This window comes from Tauraco erythrolophus, chromosome 23 (assembly GCF_009769465.1).
Source record: "Tauraco erythrolophus isolate bTauEry1 chromosome 23, bTauEry1.pri, whole genome shotgun sequence".
NCBI lineage: Eukaryota > Metazoa > Chordata > Aves > Musophagiformes > Musophagidae > Tauraco > Tauraco erythrolophus.
The window spans coordinates 3,062,911-3,080,499 of record NC_141487.1 but is presented as its reverse complement, the minus strand read 5'-3'; the positions used below and the strand labels follow the sequence as shown (position 1 = coordinate 3,080,499).

Genomic DNA, 17,589 nt, shown 5'->3' with positions numbered 1-17,589 from the left:
CCCATTATAAATTATTATTATGCCTTGGTTTATATCAGTCTGAATGCAAAGTGCAGCTTTGGGCTTCTGCTTCACAGTTTCTAAATAAATGCTGTCATCGTAAAAGTGACACTGGATTTTCTTTTGTCTAGAAGCATGACTATTGCTGAAACAGCGTCAGATCACTGCTGCAGAAAAGGGAAATGTAAAGATGAAATAAGCAGGTTGAATTCTGTGATGGTAGAAATCCTTGCAGTTTTTTTGTTAATGCTTTCACAGGCATTCTCACTTAGTTCCAAATAATTAGCTGTACTTGAGAGTCACATAAATATGCATCCTGTTTACGAAAGGTAGGCCTTGGATTGCCATCTGGATGCCATCACAAATGGAAATCATGGCCAAATGATGCTCTGATTGTCTGCTGCTTAAGTTACATGAATTTATTAGTGAGACTTGAAGGTGGAGTAAGTTTAAAAGTTTATTTCCAAGCAGAAAAGAGCTTGTGAGAAAAATGGTTGTGTATTAATCGGAATGTTGCTTATAGAAGGGCGTTAAAGTTCTGTAAGTTGTAGCATTACATTGTAGCAAGGATAACATGAAATGATACTCTTACCTAAGCTCTATTTCCAGTGGACATAATGAAAAACTTAAATAGGAAGTCAAGTCTTCATAATTTCTTAGCCAATGAGTGGGAAAAGATAAGCAAGGAAGCAGGTCATCAAGATCATCTGGAACAAAACCTTAAAATGAAATTTACTCTTGGTTTTCCAAAATCGCACTGATTTACAAGAAGAATTATATAATTCCAGTTAAAAAGCTGCATTTGGCATGTCAAGGCAACTGTATCTCTCATGGCAGCTTCCATCTGGTGAATACCTAATATATTTGAGATGTTCTAACCAGCAGATATTTCTTTTATCCCTCATAAATGGGGCCCGTTGAATAGGAGACTGGTATTACTTTAAATTCCCATCTTTACTTCTACAGCAACGCCCCCAGTTCCTATGATAGCTGCTGCTCCGAGCTTTCCCGAGCAGCAGAGTGAAATTGGAATGATTCATTCCAGCCTTGCTCCTGCCTACGGGTTTAAGAATAGGAGAAGATAAGCCTTCATTTCAGAGGTAAAAAATTAGTTTTTCTGTATTAAAAACAAGCAAACAATAAATAATAACAAAAAAAACCACTAAATCGCTTGTATTGACCCCTTAAACTCCATATTTCTAAGTATAAACTTTTGGAAATACGAAGCCCCTTCAGTGTATTCCTATTTTATTTACCTCTAGCTTGAATCATGTCTTAATTTAGGGAAGGCTCTCAGATCTCCTTGGAATGAGAACCTTCTGTACCTCTTAATCATTTTAACTGCCTTTCTCTAGAGGTTTTCTTGTTATGCTTCATCTTTTCAGAACCATTTGAACAATGTTATTCATGCACATTCAGATATTCCCAAGTTACTAAAAAAATCAGTGTTTTTCTTTAGTCAGGTTGTATCATATTTATGTGAACATTGGGAAACTTGTTTACTTGTGTGCTGTAATTACAAGGCTGGGGAAGACTGTAAGGTTTCTTTCTTCTTCAGAAGCCTCAGGTGGACTGTTGTGTATACACTCCCTTTAAAAGTTCCCACGTGTGCAGCTGGTGGCAGAAATCCAGAGGTGCTATTGCTGTGCTCTCCTGGCATTGTGGGACTGTCGCTTTATCAGGGTATAACTTTATCAGGGTGTGACTTTAGTTACCCTTTATCAGGGTAACGGGGAGAAATTTAATGAAATACAACAAGGGCAAGTGTAGAGTCTTGCATCTGGGTAAGAACAACCCCATGTACCAGTACAAGTTGGGGACTGAACTGCTGGGGAGCAGCACAGGGGAAAGGGACCTGGGGGTGCTGGTGGACAGCAGGATGACCATGAGCCAGCGATGTGCCCTGGTGGCCGAGAAAGCCAATGGCATCCTGGGGTGTATTAGAAGGTGTGGTGAGTAGGTCGAGAGAGGTTCTCCTCCCCCTGTACTCTGCCCTGGTGAGGCTGCATCTGGAATATTGTGTCCAGTTCAGGGCCCCTCAGTTCAAGAAGGACAAGGAACTGCTGGAGAGAGTCCAGTGCAGGGCCACGAGGATGATGAAGGGAGTGGAGCATCTCCCTTACGAGGAAAGGCTGGAGGAGCTGGGTCTCTTTAGCTTGGAGAAGAGGAGACTGAGGGGGGACCTCATTAACGTTTATGAATATGGAAAGGTGACTGTCATGAGGATGGAGCCAGGCTCTTCTCAGTGGCATCCAAGGATAGGACAAGGGGAAATGGATCTAAGCTGGAACAAAGAAGGTTCCGCTTAAACATGAGGCAGAACTTCTTCCCAGTAAGGGTACCAGAACACTGGAACAGGCTGCCCAGAGAGGTTGTGGAGTCTCCTTCTCTGGAGATGTTCCAAACCCGCCTGGATGCCTTCTTGTGTGATCTGATCTAGGTGGTCCTGCTCCGGCAGGGGGATTGGACTAGATGATCCTTTGAGGTCCCTTCCAATCCCTGACATTCTGGGATTCTGTATGGTGGTACATATTGGTGTCAGCAGTGGGGTCAGACATCCTGATGTTTGGAGTATGGGGACTCCCAGCCTTGCCTCCGCAAGCACCTGGCTGGTGATGCCACTAAGGAAGCAGAACTTCTTAGGAGAAGAAGAATTTAGCGAAGGGCCTGAAGGTGGCCAGGAATGCAGCGTAAGGACTCGGTGCTGATTCTCAGGTCTTTGTTGAAACAAGTACTGTGAGCACCGTGCATGTGCCCTCTGTTACTTTATCTCTGGTTTTGTCCTTAAAGTAACAATATGGCCTTTACGATTGTAACAGGTCGGCATGTTTGTAGCTGCTGACTTAGTTCTGTTTAGAGCAAATGTATAGATTTGCTGAACCTAATAAAAACATTTTTGTTTGGTTATTCAAATTGGAGGTGTTTCATATTTTTCTTTATACTTTTGCTCTTTTAAGCCACATTTCCTTATACTATTCTTTTACAAGTTAAAAAAATAAAATACAACTAGACCACAGTTGCAGCATTTCCTAGGAATTTGCTAATGCTGTCTTCAGTTACATAACCTACAGTGGGAAGTGAAATAAGGCACCAGGCAGCTTTCCAGTTTTAATCGATTTTTTCCTATTGATCATAGTTAGCTTTGAAACAATGAGTGACCTGGAAGAAAAGAAACTTGGTATTCCAGTGCTAATTTGTTTTTATTTCAGCCAGTGTGCTTTGAAATTGTTCTTCTCCTTTCTTAGGATAATACTTTTTTAATTTTCCTGAAAACAAGTTAAAAGTTACTGAGTTTCTATTGAAATATTACTTTCCTTGCAGAAATACTTGTCGTATTAGGATTTTCCAAATCTTAAGAGTGTTCTTTTCTGAATCACAGAAATGTTTCTGCATAGAAGATGCAGAGAAAATTTTGTGATTGCTGTTTTAGGAGATTATGTTCCAAAATAGGAGGGGATGAATTCCTGTGGAATAGGAGAGTAGACACTGTTTTCCAGAGTGGAACAAGTACTTTTCTTTCTTATTCCCTTTCATGACCTATTGTGTGATTTGGAATTGTCCTTACAGCATACAAGAGAGCAAACTCACCGAGTTACTGATTACCTTACCTGTGTTAAAGCCTTTGAGTTTGCTGTTTCACTTAAATCTGGGCAACTTTTATTCAAGAGAATAATCCTTTCTTAAATTCCTTTGCGTTGCCTCACCCTTAGTTAAGGGTTTCCCAGATACTGTTGTTCTTTCTATGGTTTCCATACCCTCTGGCACAATCTTTTGTTTTGTATTTGGATACTGTTTTTTATGGTGGATACAAGAGAAAGTCAGTGATTGACTTTCAGTGTATTCCTATTTTATTTACCTCTAGCTCGAATCCTGTCTTAATTTAGGGAAGGCTCTCGGATCTCCTTGGAATGAGAATCTTCTACATCTCTTAATCATTTTAACTGCCTTTCTCTAGGTGTCTTCTTTTTATGCTTCATCTTTTCAGAACCATTTAAACAATATTATTCATGTTCGTTTTGTATTATTAATGTACTAAACTTTTTTAGTGCATGTTTTTACTGCAATTTACCTTAATTTTGCATTGACTATTCACTTGGGTTGTTTACAGGGAATATCTTTTGCTGAGGGCCTGTCTACAGATGCCTCGTGTAATTTATTGTGCAGTGATAAACACACATATTTAACTTCACTTCTAGTATGTGCATACAGAGTTTTGGTAGCTGCTTTATGGGAAGAGATGCAGACTCTGTGTGTGCGTGTGGCTGAGAGCTGTTTTCTGTAATTGTGAGGTAATTTTGTGTTTGTAAAGTCGCTCTGCAGATTCTCCTGTCGCTGGATTATGAAACTGCAAAATACCAAAGTAATTTGATATTCCGCTTATTAACTATTTAGTACATTTTCCAAGTGAAGAAAAAGGAAAAACAGTTGTCAGACCAGAGCATATTTATTTTTTTTTAATCTGTCACACCTTCACATTTACTTTGTTATTCTTACCAAGAGCCTTAAGCAGTTTGACAGGAATGACTTTGTTCTGATGAATTCTCACTGGCCCGCGCTCGCTGTGTCAAGTCCCTCAAGGAAATGTTACAGCAGTCTAAGTTTTTACCTGGCTTTAACAGTTACTGAAATAAGACTCACAGGTATTTCAGCATTTGTAACTAAGAAATTATCTGATGTCTGACCATCAGATACTCATATCAAATATTTACTTACCTTTTATAAACCTTTTCCCCTGGACTAAGCAAATGCATTGTCATCCAAATAAATATTGTGTCAGTTATTTAGGATGATACCTTCAGAAGCTCATAGAAGCTTACCAAGGTTGATGTTAAGAGTTAATTTTGTTGTCACACTTTCTATCAGAGTTCTGCAAGAGCATTTGATAGATTGTGATTAATGCTTCAGAACTTCAAAGAGGCAGTATTATTAATGCGATGACTGGCACAAAGTTACTCTAGTGAGAGTATTGTAATAGCTGAAAATCTATCATCTTGATGATTATTACTACAAAATGCCATGGAAGCGGGTAGTCAGCTATGCATCTATTCTAACTTGCATTGAGAGCCAGATGCCTTGCTTGAGTCTAGTCAAATATGACTCTTGTTTTATTTGGCAATCCGTAAGAAACAATTTGATTGTTGAATGGGAAAGACCTAGTGTTTCTGAAAGTGACTTGATTCACATGAATTTTGGTAGATTTTCTCCTGCATCACCATTATTCAGAGCCAAGTCCAATGCAAACTTCCTTAAGTTGCTGTCAGTAAATTTGGAAACTGTCTAGATAGTAAGCTCTGGTGTAAAGCAGCTCAACTGCAATGATAGCTGACATCTCTTTAGCAGTAAGGTTGTCTCAGAATGTTAAAATACACACCTTTGCCATAGATTCCTGCTCTTAAAAGGAAATGTGTGTGATACTGCTGCCAAATGTTAGAGTTGTCTTGGACTTTTACCAAGGAGTAGGTCATACTAAGTTTCAGTGAGTTGAGTAAAAAATTGACTTTCCTGCAAAGTCTTCTATTTCAAGTTGCAGGTAAAGAGCAAACAGTCCAGGGTTTTAGATCTTACAGACCCTTTTCAGGGATTGCAAAAGCGAAGTGGACTTTGTGCTGAAACTTTGCTTAAAGCTACAAAATCCTTAACTGTTAAGTGTCAGCCTCCAGTCTCTCCACTCATACGCTAGAGCTATGTTTTTTCTGGTTCCTTGCCTGCGAATGAAAATGTCCAAGTTACTTCTCAGTGAAGCTTTATTTTTGTGTTCTGTTTCAGTTGACATGTTATGAAAAGATGTACAGCTCTTAGGTTTAGTCCCAGCAAGTCAGACTGTATCCCCTTCCCCCTTCAAATCTAATTTAAAGATGGGTGCAAAAAAATTCTACAGCACAGGCTGGTCTTGAATGAAGCAGTTAACTGAGCAGAAGACAGATACGTTTGTGCTCTGACAGGGATTTGTTTTCACTTTATTTGGAAAATGAAGGAAGTTGCCATTCCCTGTAGTGATTTTTATAAGCCTATTGACCTTTCTTGATTTCATAAACAAAGTAGATACCAGTTAGCTGTCATCTGGATTGGGGCAAACTATAAATTTAGTAACTTCTGTAGTGGCTCTGTTAACATGAGCACCAACTGTTGCTGTTGTCCTGTAGTACTATCTTCTACATCTTGAGAAATGCACGGATTGGGCAACTGCAGCATTGCAGTTAGAGTTCCTTTGGAAATATAATTCAGTCTGTCTCCTGTTATCAGAGAAGACTGAAAAGTATTTCTCTAAGAAAATATCAGTGGGCGGCAGCTGAAATGAATGAAGCACTTGGTCTCACAGAGAAAGCTAAGCAAATCTTTCACAGTTTCTCAGCAGATAAAAATGATTTGGGGACTGTATTGTACATTAAAATAATGAGTTTACATAATGTTTACTCTTCTCCTTTATTTACTTTTATATATTAGAAAGGACCTGCAGTGATATTCTGACATATGACCTTGGAATTGTCACTGGAAGGAGAAGAGTCTTTCCACATTTAACAGATGCAGAGAACCAAGTTTTCATCCCTACAAATGTGTCGTGACAGTAACTGCTTACTAACAATTAAAGATGTTCCTGATTAGGTTGAATACCCAGTTTATATAAAGCTATAATATTTTTGATGGGGACTAATGGAAGCACACTACGAATTTACTGTAGTAGGTAGATGGTAATTCATTTTTCTCATCTCTGCTTAATTTGTTCACTGTATTGTTTTCCTTGTCTTGTACAAATGTGAGTGCATGTCACTTGACATACATTGTTTTTACATCTCTGTTCTTGGTGTCTGAGCACAGGCAAATTAATAATGCTATACTTCCAGTAAGTAATAGCCTTTAAAACTGTACAGAAAAAAGAAGTATTGCTTAAGGCAAGCTTGCATTGTGTGCCAAAACTGATACCTTGGCACTTGGGAGTGCGCTGGTAAAAGGAGGGCCATTAAGGGAATGTGCACTATGAGAAATACTACTGAATGGCTTTTCCAAAGTAATTTTACCTTTTAAAAGTGCAAGATATGAATCTGTTGCAAATCTGTTGGATTACTGCTGATAACATTAAAAAAAGATCTTCATCAACAAAAATGTGTGCCATATGTGTTTTTCCCCATTGAATCCCCCAAAGTAAAGATTACTTCTGCAAGTTGTACTGACGAAAAATAAGGGTAAAAGAAAGAAAACTGGAAATGAATGCCAAGGAGGGGGATAAAATATATTGTAAAACAAAAGGAGGTGGTTTTACTGATTATACTTTACTGTTTTGTTGGAGAAAAATTTCTGTCAATTGACATGTTGTAGGTATGGTAAAAAAAAATTCAGTTGGATAAAAATGAGTGACAGAGGACAAATTTGAGTGAATCTAAATAAAAAATGTCGAGCGTGATCTTTTAGCAATTCCGAAGGGTTTAATTTTATACGTGGGTGATTTAATGTGGTGGTAGCAGCACTGTCCGTGCATCTGTGAGAGGCTTTGCTCTTGTTTCCTCCGTGTTGGAGACTCCTGTTGCAGTAATCCCCGTGCTCCGCTTAGGTACAAAGGCAGTCCTGTTTCCTGGGAATTGTAGCCCTGGTACAGCTGCGTTCTCCAAGTAAAGCCACAGCCCGTGTCTGGACAAACGTTTGGATAAATGGTGCATTTTTGGTCTTCCATGCAATTGCAGCTTTTCACTGACCTTTTGAGAGTTCTGCTTGGCGCGGCGGAGCAGAATTGCTCTTGATATTTATTTATTTATCTACCTATTTACTTGTTTGTTTGTTTATTTATTTTAAAATGACACGTATTGATATGACCATGACTGAATTTGTACGTACCTGCTTTGTAAAAACAGCAGAATAAAATGGCAGGTAAAGTCCGAAGTAGTTACCTTCAAAGATAACTTAGCTAAAAACCCGAGATATTTTCGATTCAACCCTCTCAAATGTTTAGTGATCTGAACAAGGCCAAGACAAATATTTAGGTCATTTATTACCGACAAAGGCGGACTGATTTAATAGTGATCATTTTAAAGTATGTGGTACATGTAGTCGTGTGAGGGCTTTCATTTGCGTTATCTTACAAATGATGCTGTCAAAGCACATGTTGTTTCTTAATTACCTGAGTGTAGCTTCATTTTAGGGTCAAAAACATTTCAGGGAGAACTATAGTGAATGTAGAAGTAAAAGCTCGCATTTTTTAAAGCAGAGATATAAATTTTGACTAATTCTCTATAAATACAAGATTTAGATGCTCCACTGTTAACTGAATTGTACATAAAACCTGGCTAACTGTAGAGAACACCAGTTACTTCTGGAAAATCTGTATGCCAGCTGTCATTTCTTTTACTGCTTCTTTTGTTTTAATACTTAGCAAAATAAAAGGTAATGAAATAGAACTACAGAGAAGATTTTTTCATCATATTTACTGTAATGGATTGACTGTGTCACAGCGGCTGGGATTAGCTATTGAGTATCTTGCTAGGAATTGGTAGAGAAAGATGGGAGGTCGTGTTAGTAGGGAAGGTAGGAGGTAGAAATACAAGGCTACGCTGCGTGATTGAGAAATTCTAGAGCAAGTCTGACTGCATGTTTGGGCACTTTGTATCTGCTGGTTTAGTTTTAGAAATACTGGCATAGAGGCAGAAATAACATTTTTAAATCTCACTGAGATAAAAGCTCTGTGTTTTATTATTTACACTTAATTGCTTCATCACAGCTCTTGTGTGGGTTAAAATTGCATGGAATTAAACCCAGTGGATGTTTGTTTGCTGTGCTTTGTAATTGTTAGGCGACATTCTGTGCTACTTAAGTCGTTATGGATGGGTAAGTCTTCTAGCCTATAAACTTAAGACTTCCTGTGATTTATACTCAGGTTAGTCAGAAGGCATTACATATTAGGGATTTGAATAAGGTGCTGCAAATGTGGGTGGCGTACTGCTGCAAACAGACAATATATACTTTTTGCCCCTCTTTCTGTTACAGAGGGTGATACTGCATAATTTAATTTAAAAAACACGATGTGTATGAAGAAGACTGGAGACAATTCCTATCTCAATTTTTATGGACTGGTGTAATAGCACACGTTTAAGACAGGCTTCCTGCTCGTAGGATTTTTCAGCCTACATGTGTTTTTTTTTCTTTGTTTAATCTGTTTATCTGAATTTTGTGAATACCTTCAGCTAAGCTTTTCGTAACGCCTGAAGAACTCCATATAGTGGCAATATATTCCCTTTTGCTTCTTGCAAACTGTTGCATTGTTTCTTCATATTGGCATGGCATACCATATGATGCCATGCTAAGATGTCTTGTGCCAAGGATTACATAATTTAAGAAGTTTGTGGTGAGATATAGTAACATGATCTTCAGTGCTATCATTAAAGTGGAGACTTTGCCAAACATATGCAGAAATTAGTGTTTTAAATAGCCTAGCTCAGAATTTTCTTACACTTTCCATGGCAACAAGTTCATCTGTTACGCAAATGTCATGTTAACAGTCTCTGTAAATGGCATTACTCTGTTGGGTTTTTTTCTGCAAAATGGATATTTAGTGCTTGGCACAAACATATCTTAATACATGGAGACATTTAGGCCTATGTGCATCTGTCTTCAGGTTGATGGAAATATCTTCCCGAGGAGAGACTTTATTGTAACATTTATAATCTGGTTGGAAAAATGCAGTGATTCAAATGCTACTACTCGTATGTGAAGTGATGGTTAATGTGTAGCAGTATGTCTATAAAACAGACAGTTTGATGTTAATAGAATTACTGTGAAGTTTGTTTTCCCTGCTTATTCTGTTCCTCTCTCCTGCTTCTACCGTGTAAGCTTGGAATTATCTTTTTAAAGAAGAGGAGATGCAAGTTCTGCTGGAAAAAAGTACAGAAGAACTTTTGCTCACTGCATGTGATTTTATTCTTGATGTCAAACAGCCATTTATCTCTGCTGCTGCTGTTTGTGGCCTTCAACCAGCAGTAGTAGCACTGGTTATTGTGCTTTGAATTACAATGGAGGAGAATATGCTACCTTGAGCAATGGGTTATGTGTTTTCTTTTCAGGGACTGTGCTTCTGTAACTTTTGCTTTCAAAATATCCCTCCTGGAGACCTCCAGTGTCACTTGACACACATGAACCTGTTGCAGGGCACACTATGTGTATCCACTACTTCAGCCTCTCCGACCAGCCTGCGATGAAAGGATGTGGAGAGCTTATGAAGTCAAGGGTGGTCAGCCCCTGGCACTTCGATTACACGGGGATCACGAGCAGTTGGAGTGCAGTGCCCTGCCGAGGCTTTGCCGTAGGAACAGTGGCAGGGTTGTGCTGAGCACAAGGCCTGGCAGATAATGTGAGTCTCCAGCTGTGGGAGGAAGCAATCCAGCAGGGAATGGTGAGGCCAACATGGACTGAACATTCCGTTTTGTAGTACAGTGATAGGACTTGGACTATAGATAATTTCCAAGGTTTCTCTGTTTTTTCCAAAGTATATAGCTATATGTGTTATGCCTCTCCACCATTAAAATTATTTCATATATTAGGTTTGGGCAGATGGACAATACAGAACTAAGATCTTCTGTAGCTCTGAACTGCTGTCATGGTTGTCAGGAGTCAGAATTTAAAAGTACATTGTGATAATTTCTGTACACTGCGAAAGAGTTCAGGTTGATTTTAGTGTTTCATTTGCTTAACAGGACCTAAAATTATGCCTACATAAACTAGCTGTATCTGATAACTGTATATAATGGTATGCAAGGAAAATGCCCCACCAATTATTTATGGTAAAGATGCATTGAGGAAAACAAGGTAATAAAGGCATTTAAATGTTGTCCTTTTCTGCAGCTTTTCATATGTACTTGACAGCTAATGACACTGTGTGTAGCCATTCAGATTTAATTGACATCCCTTCTAATTAGATGTTTGTTATAAAAACTGAGCTGTGCCTTGTATGGCTTGGATTTCACCCTTAGAATTGCTGGAATGTGAATAAAAGTGTGCTGCTTTTGCATCCTTTTTGCATCTCTTTTTAATGTTCAGTTTTAGAAAGATTTAGTTTTGAAAATGGAAGAGTTGTTTAATGTTGTCATACTCGGTGTGCATTTCTGAATCAGAGAGTTGGGTACCTTCCTACCCAGGGGAGGAATTTTGTCAGAGGGTGTTAGAAAGGGTTGTATCTGTGCATGCACACCAACAAGTGGGATGCATCTCTACAGCCAAACTGGAAAATACTCCTAGTATAGCATATCTTACACTAACAATGGAATAAAAATAAAAGCTTTTTCTGGCTTGACTCATACCAATTCAGTCTATGGAAAAAAAAAAAATCTATCCCCAAAGCTATTCTATGGCAGCACTCAAGTACCTGAGCCTTGGGGTCTTGGGTGGCATCCTCTGGGGTTCTGCAGTGGGGGGTTTTGCCAGTACAAGAGCATTTTTCCCCAAAGCATTTGGCAGGTAGTGATTTCATGTTTTGTTTTGTTTTAGTTGGAAGCGTTTGAGTTCAAAAGACGTTCCCTCCCCAGGTAGTAATGTATGTGTGTGTTCAGAAGTACACTTCAGAGTGTTTCAGCTAAGTTTGCTCTTATCAAGTTTCAAAGCAATTTTTAATTACAAGTAGTTAAAAGGAACTTTGGTATGTTGTTGTGTTAACAGTAATGTTATGTAAGAAATATTGGAAGTTGATGTCATGATATTTAAGTAACTTTGGTTTAGTAAAGCAGAATTGTTGAGATGTCTTCTTTCAAGGGAGTCATCTTTTCTATTCCTGGCCCGTTATTTACTAGCTTTGTGACTTATCCCTACTATTTTTTCTCTCACTTTCTCTTTCTCCAGTAATTTGCAGTGTGGCATTTTGAAGAATGTAGTGGAATAACCTCACCTATCCTAGATCACTTAAAACTTTGGACAGCAATTTAAAAACAGTTTCATTACCATAGGCTATGAGATGGTGGATGCTGTGAGTCAGATCTTTTATGCAGTAGTGTGATGAAGGTGTAAGTCTGCAGTAAGAACATGCAGCCCCTCTTAAAAAATGAATGAATAACTGTGCAACGAACCTGTAGGCTGTACTTCGAAATGTGGCTGTTGGCTTAGATCTTTAAATAAAATATTTGCAGAACCTTGTGGGTTTGAGGTCATGTTTTCAGCAAATTTCTGTAATTCTCATGATTATGTGAATAATCCTGATAATACATATATTTGTATAAATGAGGCTTGTCATACCTGCTGGCTTTCCCTAAATGTTAAGATTTCTTAGCTGTTTTCAGTGACTGTAAGCAGCTCTTAACACGCAGGTATGTTGCCATTTATTTAGCCAAGTGGTTTATGATTTGGCTTTGCTGTCTGAGCAGATGCTGGTGGTTAATAACGAAAGGTTTTGGAAACAAGATTTCACTATGTAATGAACCCTGACTAAGGGTAGAATAGAAAAAGGAAAAAAAAAATCAAAAAGCAAAATGAAGACACTTAAATGCTAACAGAGGAAGATGTGTTAAAAGAGCAGCCTCAGTATTCACATCTTCATAATGGACATTTTGAACAGAATACTTTTTTTTCTGCTAAGTTACTCGAGTTTAATCAATTCCATTTATTGAATATGTATGGTCTTTAACATTTATATGCTGTGACATTCACAGTTGGACAAGATTCTAAGAAGTCACTGCAACATGTTTCTGCATTTTTTCATGCTCATCCAGCTAACACAACTGGGACTTAATTTTTTGGAGCAATTTGTGCTGTTATTTTGGATATGGCTGTTTTGTGTTTAAAAGGCATTATTTTTTTCTAGTCTGTCTTGTGGAACAAACAACTAGTCAGATTTTCATAGATGCCTGGAGGTTTAAGGAATTTACTTTGAAAAACATGACATCTACCAGTATTCTGGATACAGGAAGAGAGGAAATCTGGTTCACAGCAAACTGTTAAATTAAAAATCAAGTTGCATCAGTATTTTAGAATTCATTAATTGAAATAACGTGGAAATGGTCATGCAGTTGTCTTCTGCTGAATTTTCCATAAGGTTTTTTTTAGGTTGCATGTATGTTTAATCTGTATTTCATTCTCTCCAGTGCAAAAATAGTTGTGGGTTTTTTTTTTTTTTCAATATGAGGAAGAAAAAAAAAAGTTCATTTGCAGAATAGTAGCAACTACTGCATGGGATTGATTGAAACTTTGATTAATCTGAACCAGTCCCAAAGGGATTTGGTTAGCGAGTTTATGTTACTACACTGTAATTCACATCATGAAACTATGTAGTGATCACTGTTTGTCTGAGTAGAACATGCAGATTTGTCCTTTTTCCTTCAGCCGTACACTTTCAAGGTGGCCAGGCTCATCTGTGGGGGGGAAATACTCTTCAGGGGGTCTCTGAGGTTGCTTCACTGTTTTCCAGGAGATTGGAGATTTGGGCGGGTATCTGTGGTACTTCTAAGGAACAGTACGGATGGGATGTGGGGTAGATGTGCTACTGGACTGGAGTTAATTGTTGGCTACAGACTTCAAAGGAATACCAGAAACTCATACCAGCAATTCTTTTCCCCTATTAACCCAAGATTTTTGGGGAGGCAAATGTCTGTCTTCCATATTTCTTGTAAGTGATCAAAATAGTGTCTGAGATCAGATGTGAGTGTCCTTCTTACTTTATGATCTTGACTGTGTACGTGTTTTGTGCTCCACTTAAAGGTTATTAAAGATAATAGCATCTTGTACAATTTAGCAATATTTAATTACAGAATTCAGCTCTAAGTGTATAGAAAGATTCTTTTTAACCTCTTCCCTCCTGAGTGCACCTATCCCATCCCACCAGAAATAACTCAGTGGTTTTATAGTTCCATTCGTTTTTTGGTTGACAGCAAAAATACAGCGCAGATAACCGTAGGTTGTTTGAGATGTCTTGGTTTGATCAATAAAATAAAGCACAGCCAAATAAAGATTATTTCTCTCTTTTAAATTCTTACTCTGTTGTCATCTGAACTCCTCTGAAATAAATGGGACTGCGCTGTAAGTAGTACAGCCAATTCTCTGGACTTTGGCAGTAGCATGAGATCTCCTGTGCCTACTGCAGTGCTTGTGCTAAACGTTATGCTGGTATTGTAAAGGTGTGGAGGCAGATAATGCTCATACTGACCTATCTATGACATAAACAAAGGAAAGGGGAGAAAAAAGAGCCGTATTTAAAAATTAAGTTGCGAGACAAGAGTTGATGCATTCCTCTTTTGATCTTTGTCACTATAGGCAAGTAGCTACTTTCCGTCTGTTTCTTTCATTTTCCTTTGCATCTTTCTTTTGCAATTCTTTTAATGCACAGACGCATACATTAAGTTCTGCCCCTTCATTTATTCTTTTGTCATTGTTTCCATTTCACTTTCCCTGTGTTTCATTCCTGTATCTTTCTTGTTTAGACCAAGTGGAGGATCCAGCTGGCAGTAGCAGCCATGTAGGACCCTTCAGGAACCTGATGGTAAGTGCACGTGTGTACTTATACTCAGGCTTCCACCAGGTTCTGTTTTCTGAGGCATTTTCCCCCTCCTGCAGGCCTCTGTTAGTTCTTGGCATCTTAAACTGTAAGAAAATTAAAGGACAGACTTTGGGCTACTCGTTGATATATCAGAATAGTAGGTTGCATTTTTCATTGACAATATGCAGGAAGAAAATAATGCAAGTCTTTCAGGTTTCCATGGATTTTAAAATGCACTTTGAGAATTCATGGAGGAAAGTTTATCAAAAGGCATTAAATATCTTTAGAAGTTCCTGAGCTGTAGAAATGTGAAAGCTGGAAGAGCATAGCAATGAAGTATCACTTTACTATTACTCTAGTCTTAAATTCTCTTCCTGGGCATCTGCTATTGAACATTCCAGGCAGGGCCATAAAATGGATGCATCTGGGACAGTTGTTGCCATGTTTGAGTACAGTGAATTCTTTTAACCTTTACAAAGAAGGGTGCAACCTAGAAAATAAACAAACTAAAGCTGGTAGAAGGAAAATCTCAAAAATCAGTTGGTCTCTCTAGTTGATACGTGTCAGAAATTGATCTGATACATGTAAAATTGTGTCTGTATGCAAGCAGTTTTTCTCACTGTTCTGAGTATGGGCAAGAAGGTGCTAAATAAATTTTCTCTTCAAGTGTGTTTGTGCTTAAAGGCCAAGAACTTGAAACATTTCCAGCTGTATCAGTGAGCAGGTTGCATCTTTTTTTTTTTAGGTGTGAACGGGAGAACTTGCAAATGATCTTTTTTCCATCAATAGCATAAAGAAGTATGTGACTTAAGTAACTCAAACTTTGTGTACAAATCCTGCTATTTCAGTGGTTTCCCACATTATAATTGGATTTGACGCACTGTAAATGTCATATTTCCATTTATATTCTACAAGTGGATGACACTTTGGAAAATCTAAGCATGCTTTAGCACTTATGAGTGATTTTTTTGTTGTTGCTTTTACAGACTTGGCCTCACGCTTTGAAGAGCACAATGTGTATTTCTAATCTTGTTATAAGAAAGAATTAATTGGGTTTTTGGTTTGAAGGCTTTTACACAGTCATTATGCTGTGAAACGCCGTGCTGCTGTAGAATTAGATGTAGAATTGCCCAGGGACTTCATCTGCAATACCATCATATGTTGTACCATCTACTAAAATACTGTCTCTAACCCTGGCCAGGTTTGGCATAGGTGAGAGGGGCCTGTGGACCAATCTTTTCCTCCTTTTTTCTAGTCTCATCTGTATTGTTGAGAGATGAATCTAGAATTTTGTCATTTAATTCAATATACTGATGTCGGTCTTCAAATGCTAAGCAGTCTGCAAAAAAGTTGAAAGCTCAAAGGACTCTAACAATTAAATGTGTTTTGTTGTGTTGGTGCAAAGGTGTATTGTGATGCACGTTTGATTCCCTAGGAATGTATTGAAATTTTACATTTAGACCTTTCACCTAGGAACAGAACTCTTTGTGTTACTGTACATTTCAAGAAGGATTTCGGGCGACTTGGCAGATGTTTCTGGAAACTTAGTTGAAACCCTTTGTACTTGGTACTACCAGTTGTAATTACAAACAGTAGAGGTGCTGATAATAAAAAAAAATACATTCCAATTGAACATTCAGTAGCCTGACAGGTAAATATATACTTAAACTCGTATATATAAATATATACTGCTTGTGTGAACACTGAAATATGTGCTGAATCGTCTGACAGCTTGTAGATGTTTGGTACAAAATACAGCTGAATGTTGTATTGTGGAATAAACCAGTGTTGGTTCATTGTGGCACGTTTAGGTGCAGAGGTTGTTACAGCATTTGAGGGTGTGATGAGATAATTGCTGGTTCAGTTTAGGAAGGGTGCGTGGGTATTTTCCAGTGATGATAAAAATTCATTCTGAGTGACTATTGTCAGTTTCTCAGACTAAAAACTGATAAATTGGAATAAGGGGTAGCAGGGGAAAGGATAATTACATACATGAAACTGAAACACACTGGAATTTGGGGTGAGCCTGTGAAATCTGGGCTCCTTGACAGGAAATACAGATAATTATTTAGATGGAATAGGATGTTCAAATAAAAACAAGCGTTTCCTTTTAAAGCTGACCCGTCTCTGATCTGTTCTACTGGAGGCATTGCATACTTGGAAATTTTTGGTTTGAGTAGAGGAACGTTTTTCTAAAAGGCATTTCAGTTTCCTGGCTCAAGATGGGAAAAATATTTTTGAGGGAAAAAGGAGGAACTCGTTGACGGGATTGTGAGTTGGAAGAACATGCTTCTAGATAAGAAGTGGCTTTAGGGCTGTGATGCACACTTCTGATTAGAGAGAAGGATCCGTGTGTTAAAAAGTAGCATTTTGTGTCCTAGAGGGAGCAAAGGAGGAATTTGGATTGCTGCTTCCAGACAATTCTCATTTCTAAGAGATGATGTGGGGAAGTGTGAGGTTTCAGAGGAGACTGGTGTCTCGGCCACGGTGTTGTATGTAAAATAACCGTTCTCTGTGGAGAATATTGTCTTTGCAATGGATTGAATTGGAAGACTTAAAAGTTTCATGTGTTATTACACAGTCCTTATCATAATTTCTGTCTATTACTGGACTGAGTCTTTAATGGAAAAAATTACCAGCGCGTTGGTAAATGAGGTTTTCAGTGTCTTTACATCTTGCGTCACTGATTAGGTCTTTGCAAAATGCCATTTTTCCCTGATCTCCATTGTGTTCGTCGTCCTGTGCAACTAATACATGCTTCTTAATTTTGCTAACAAAGCGTTAGCAAACTTGTTTGTGTCATTGGACACAATGAAATACCTTTATATTTTACTGTTACCCAGTTCCATCTAATTTGGTTTTACTGTCTTTGCCTTGTTGGTCAAGATCATGTTGCTTTTAGTCTTCTCGTAATGTTATTAATTTCATTGTTTTTATTATAACTCTCTTCAAGTCATTATTCGGAATGTTCATACAAGTAGAGAAGCCTCTATGGGTCTCTACTTCATAAGGTCTTTCTTCCAGTTAACATTAAGGATTAATAGTATATAAAGAAATTTCATGTTTTCCGTATACTTGCATGAGATACAGTAATTTAGTAGCCATATGAAGGTAATGGGTGACGGTATGCTGTGAGCTCGTTTAACTCTGGA

At 38.1% G+C, this 17,589-nt stretch overlaps 1 protein-coding gene across 2 annotated transcripts in view; it reads left to right on the top strand.

Annotated features, from left to right (window-relative positions):
* PRDM2 (PR/SET domain 2) overlaps nucleotides 1-17,589 on the top strand; it is a 62,192-nt gene that overhangs the window by 25,043 nt on the left and 19,560 nt on the right. Inside the window, exon 1 of one of the 2 annotated variants that reach the window (XM_086625588.1) lies at nucleotides 14,420-14,440. The exons of the other annotated variant lie outside the window; for it this stretch is intronic. The gene's annotated coding sequence lies outside the window, so the exon portion shown is untranslated. Of the gene's footprint in view, nucleotides 1-14,419; nucleotides 14,441-17,589 lie in introns of those variants that run through there. 2 annotated transcript variants of the gene reach the window in all.